Source organism: Lutra lutra, chromosome 12 (genome assembly GCF_902655055.1).
Source record: "Lutra lutra chromosome 12, mLutLut1.2, whole genome shotgun sequence".
NCBI classification, from domain to species: domain Eukaryota; kingdom Metazoa; phylum Chordata; class Mammalia; order Carnivora; family Mustelidae; genus Lutra; species Lutra lutra.
In genome coordinates, this window is record NC_062289.1 from 75,599,612 (window position 1) to 75,605,779 (window position 6,168).

Genomic DNA, 6,168 nt, shown 5'->3' on the forward strand with positions numbered 1-6,168 from the left:
CCCGGTATGCAAACTTTTTAGACAGGATATCCCAAGGGCTTGGAGATCCTCTCCCAAGAACTGGTAGAGGGTCATTGTTTGCTTTGGCACATGCAGGATGTGAATGGTACCAGCCTGCTAAGTTTGCTGTCTGGTCTGCAAATGCTGAGGGACCAGCAGGGCCCAGAGCAGTTTTATGTCTTTAAGGGTTAAAGTGTTTTATCCACAGTCCCTTGCTTCGAGGCTTTGAGAAGGCAAAGGCAAAAAAGCCAGGCTTTTTGGTTTCCCAGTGGTTTGGAGCATAGATTTTGGAGTCAGGCCAACTTCCTGGCTGTGTGGTTACTGCCTGGGCCTGGGTGGTTGGAGCATCATGAGGCTTTCCTGAGCTTCTCTGTTGCATGGCCTTGTCCACATGGCAAGCTGGGGCTTCCTGACAGCATGGTGGTCGCAGGCCAGCCAGACTTCTTCTGTGGTGGCTGGCTTCTCCCAGAGCAGGTGTTGCCGGAGGCTGGAAGCAACAGAACAGCCAGTCCATTGAGGGATGTGCCTGGCCCAGAGTCACTGCCACTGATTTTGTCCTAGTCCTAGGACACCTCCCCCGCCCCGATGTTCAAGAGAATAAAGAAGTTCCCTCTCTTGGAAGTGGAGTGGCAAGGTCACAACACAGAAGTCCAAGTGGGTGAGGGAGGCCGTTGTGGCCGTCTTGGGACAGCACAGCTGGCCACGCCGTCATCCAAGTCAGTTTCTCGAGTCCCCTGTGAGGTTGTTGAATAATGTAGGAATTCCTCAGATTATGAAATTTCTCTCCGGGAAATGTGACGTTAGCTGAGTGTTCCTCTCTTCAATAGGTGCAGACTAAAGACATCTCTTTCCTTTGCTGTTGAAAGCACAGTGATTCTAGACCCCCGAAAGGTTCGGTCGTCCAGAAACCCAGGCATTTTTGGTTGCCCACACTTTTCCTTGGGAGCAGGGACAGTTCTTCCCATGGAGGGAGCTATTCCAGGCCTCCCCAAGCCCCAGATCTGGGCTGAGAACCAGGAACACCTCTCTTAACCCCCGTCCTCATTCTCTCTTCTCAGGGAACACTTTTGAGGACAATGAAGAAAGAATCCCATTCCTTTGGGTAAGCCCTCGCTCCACCCACTAGGGCTGGCTCCTGACCAAGTGCCCTCCACCAGCTTAAACCCATTCATAAGTGTGGATTATTCCGATCTGACCTTGTTTCCATGGTAACAGCTGGTATTTTTAATGGGCTGTTGCGTTGCCTTCTTGTTTCAAAGTAATGATAGACTCCTATGAGGTTGCAAAGGTACGACCCAGGGTGGATCCTTCACACAGCTTCCCACAGCTCTGACATCTTGGACAAACTGTCGTGTCCTATAAGAACCAGGAAACTGACCATACGCCGCGCTCTTAACTAGCCCGCAGACCGCACGCCTGGCTGCATTTTCACCACTCTGTGCATAGGCGTGTCTGTGTGTGTGTTCTCAGAGTTCTGTCCCCTTTCAGTGGCGACCCTTCCAAATGCTCCCCACCCCTGCATGTGCACACACAAAGTCACATGCAAAAGCTTAATCTAAGAAACAGAAATGGTGTGTCTGAGGGGAATAACATCCCCATCCCAAGCTCCGGTAACTTCCCTTTGAAGCCCTTACTCATGGTCAAGGTCTTGCACTGATGTACCTGGTGATTTGATTCAGGTTGGTCTTACTGGATTCAAGCCGGTCTTACTGGACCATACACTGTATGAATGCAAGAATCATTATTCCCCATTGCCCCCCATTTACCACCCCGCACCCCGCCCCGGCCAGGCCTAGCCCGTCATGGGCTGGGAGAGCCAGTGGCCAAGCGCCCCCCCAGTAATCCTCACCTCCGGGGACTCAAGCCCCTTTTGTATGCTGTCCCTTTCCACTGAACAGGGATAGGGTTCTGGGCTAATACAGGCTTCATGGTTAAATCTGAGTTTCAGATAAAACAGTAATTTTTCAGTCTTTTAAAATATTTCATGGAACATACACTAAAAACTTATTTGATGTTATGTGAAACTCCAGTTTAACTGGGAATCCTGTATTTTTTGCTTGCTAAGTCTGACAGGCCTCAATAGGGCTGGCCATGTAACTGAGAGGATATTAGGGACACAGCAGTGTGTGACTTCCTTTGTTGTGGCTTCAACCTTGTTCCTCTTTTTTTTGAGAGAGAGAATGTGTGTGTGTGCGTGAGCAGGCTAGAGGCAGAGGGAGAGGGAGAGAAAGAATCTTAAGCTGACAACCACCCCTCCAACAGCGAGGAGCCTGAAGCGGAGCTTGATCCCATGACCCTGGGACGCTTAACTGGCTGAGACACCCAGGTGCCCCTGCCTTGCTTCTCCCTTAGTCACTCGTTCTCAGGGAACTCCAGTCATATGTCATGAGGACACTCAGCAGCCAGAAGTAGAGGTTCACATGGCACGTTCCGGAGGCCGCCTGCCGACAGCCAGCACCAGCCTGCCCCACTGTGTGAGCAAATTGCCTCGGAGGCGGATCAGCCAGCTTTGGTGGAGCCTGCAGGGAACTGCGGTCCCAGCTGACCTCTCGACCACAACCCCCAGAGAGATCCCAAGTTTTGTAGCAGCACCTGAGTCAGGCAGCTAAGCCACTCTTGAATTCCTGCCCACAGAGACCGTGTGAGATCACACTCACTGTTGCCCTAAGCCGCAAAGTCTGGAGGTACTAGTACGTTGCGATAGGTCATGCAGAGGAGCAAAGGAAATATTTGTGAATGAGCGAAGGAACCAGTGAATGAATGAGTGATGAAGGCTGAGGTTCCTCCCCTCACCCGTGTGCTCGTGAGTGTGCTCGCCCTGCAGATGACTCCCAGGCCTGTGGATCCTTGGGTGCCGGAATAGTCTTCACAAATCTTGAGAGATAAGTAAGGTATCAACCATCTGTAGGAAACATTTCAAGGGAAACCAGATTTGCTAATCTCAGCTCATCTGGATTGCCAGTCCTCCCCTGTTCAGGACACACTCTGTATTTTTGTGACAAAATTTGAACTAAGAATAACCCATGTGCAACTGTATAATGTCACTGTCCTAGAAAAGGTACTTGTGCGAGACTTTAAATATATCAGCCTTGAAATGCTACTGGTGGATTGTTTCTATGGTACCAACCTATTTAAAGTTGTAACTAAGGAAGGATTCCACCCCCCCCCCCCATCAATCTTTGGAAGACAGTATGGAAACGGGGAGGTAAGGCATATAGGCTGTGGAAGGGGGGTGATGAGGACCATGGACTTGGGAAACAAACTCCTGGAGAAGTTTGCGGAATCCAGGAGCTGATGTGTGCAGGGGGTTGGTGCCTGCAACCTCGAACAGACAGGCCTCACCCTCTATGTAGTAGCTCGGGTAAGTTGCCAGAAATGTGTGGGTGCCCCAGGCATGGGGCAGCAAAGGGAGCACCTGTCTGGACATCTGAGCTCCTGGGTTTCAGGCCTGGCTCTGACCTTCAACTCGCTGGGTAGCCTGTGCATGCCCCTTGTGGCACGGCCCCCTCCACTGTTTCATGTGACAAGTGTCCAGGGTCCTATCAGGCTCCTGCTGAGGAGCCTTGTTGCCTGGCAACCCTTCTGGGAGTGTTACATGGCCGAGCACCTCATTGAGAACCTAGACACGGGCCTGGGTGTCCCCCAGTCCCAAAGCAAGGTTTTTTGGGGGGGCAGTGGCTGGAGACCGTGATGTACAGATATGAAATCAGTCATCTACATCTCCGGTTGCCTCTCCCCTTGCTCCAGAAGGAGACCTGGGCTTTGAACCCAGAGACCTGAGAAACCACTGATGTTTGAGGCTGAGAGCCCTCCCATGCAGAGGTGTGAGTTTGGGTCTTTCAAATGTAAACAGCCATAATCATTTACTAAGTAAGCTCTTACTAGTCGTACTATGGCTGGCATCTTTAGATCCATTCCTCAGCCACCCCCCTACCCTTTTAGAGCACTACTGTCATAGTCCCCATTTTGCAGGTGGGGAAACTGAGGTGCAGTGAGATGAAGCTACCTACATCAAGGAAGGAGCAAAATGACTTGGATCCCTGAGGTTTTACTCCAATAACTTCATTAAAAAAATAATTCTAGGGGCGGCTGGGTGGTTCAGGCATTAAGCCTCTGCTTTGGCTCAAGTCATGATCACAGGGTCCTGCGGTCGAGTCGTGCATCAGGCTCTGCGCTCAGCAGAGTCTGCTTCTTGCTTCTCCTCCTTCCTCTGCTCCTCCCCTGGCTTGTGCTTCCTCTCTCTCTCTCAAATAAATAAAATCTTAAAAAAATTTCTAAGTACAAAGAGAACCTTTTTTTCCCCCTTAATAATTTGAGACTAAGTTGCCTACTTGATGCCCTATCACCCACCCCACCCCACCCCCAGCAAATATTTCCAGCAAATGAAAATCTTTTCCAATGTAACCACAGGACACCCAGCAGAATCAGATTAACATCGACACATCACTACCATGGAAACCTCAGACCACATTTAAATTTTGCCAGTCATCCCCATAACTTCCTTTATAGCAAAAAGGTCTAGTTCAGAATCATGTGTTGCATTTAGCTGTCATGTGTCCTTAGACTCCTTCCGTCTGGGGCACTTCCAGGGTCTGTCTTTGATTTTCATGACTTGGGCACCTTTGAAGATCACAGGCCAGTTGTTTGGTAGAGTATCTCTTTATTTGGATTTGTCTTAGATATCCTCATGATTCCACCCCAGTTAGGCGTCTTTGACAGGAACATCACAGGAGTGATGCTAGAATCTCAGGACATCCCATCACGTCGTATCACGTGATGACCACTGTCCTGTTGTTGGGCATGCGCACTCTGATCATGTGATCAGAGCCTGTACTGTTAGTGACCCCCACCGCAGTCCACAAGGCCCCCCTCTCCAGAAGCCACACTGCGGGGCCATTTGGTGAAGCAAATCCACGAGCCTCAGTCCCTGGTGATGAGAATAACTGCAGCTCCGCCACATCGGCTGTAAAGCTAGGGAGAGAGCTACAGAAAAGCCAAGCCTCCTCCTATCTTTGGCTTTGACCTATAAACAGATGCATGTACATTTCCAGGCCCAGACTCAAAAGGGCTTATCTTGTCTCCTTGTTTGTCCTCACTCTGCTCCCTGGTGGAGCTCTTAGTCTGCTAAACTCTCTCCACTCAGCCTTGTCTTGTATGAAACCTCACCTTCTAATTTCTTTCCTGAGTACATACTGTGTGTCAGGCACGGTGACACTGCATGTCAGTGGGGATACAGAGACCATGAAGTCACAGTGCCTGTCTCATGAAGATGGCCATTAATTGGCTTCCTGTAGGTAGGTTCTTGATTCGTTAATAACGATGGGAAGTTAGATGCATATCTTTGACTAGAAGTCCACGGCAATTCTAACAATCGCCTCTTGAATCTCCATCACATGGAGGAGAATGAGAAAACATAAGCAAACATTGACAGCTAACATTTCCTAAGCACCTACGGTGTGGCAGGTACAGTTGGAACAGCTTACATATTTTATCTCACTGGATCCTCAACCATTTTGCAAAAGAGGAAACCGAGGCTTCCAGAGATGCAGTGGCTTGCCTGAGGCCCACAGCTGTAAGTGGCAGAGCTGACATGGGAACGGCATAGCCCCTGTGCTTACAGAGTCCCAAGGCAGCCAGGGATTTCCTGGAGGGCAGGTACCTGCTTCCTTCATTGCATCCCTTGAGCCTAGCACACAGGAGATGCTCCCTACACATCTATTAGAAGATAAATGAATGTATTAACCAACTGGTTGGAAAAGAAGAGAAGGGAAAGATTTCCTGGAGGGAATACCTGGGACCTCTAGAGCTTGCCCGTTCGTTCCTGCACTCACTCTGTCAAGCTTCCGAGAAGGCAACTGCTCTGTGCCCACGACGGTGCTTATATTAAAGGACCCCAAAGATACAGGGGCCGTCTTGACTTCCATTATTCCCGCTGGCAGGTCAGGTCCCGGCCCCACTACAGCCTCACGCTATTCCTCACGACGACCCAGTGAGCCATTTTACAGATTTGGAATCTCAGGCTGGCAAAATAGACCACTCCTGCTAACGTGGCTCGGCATCGTCCACACCTAGAGGGCGCAGTAGGGAGGTCGGTCAGGCCGGGAAATACACTTCCACCGGTTCGATGCCCTGAAAATCCCACCTCCTTTCTCGCATCTCCGCCCCGCC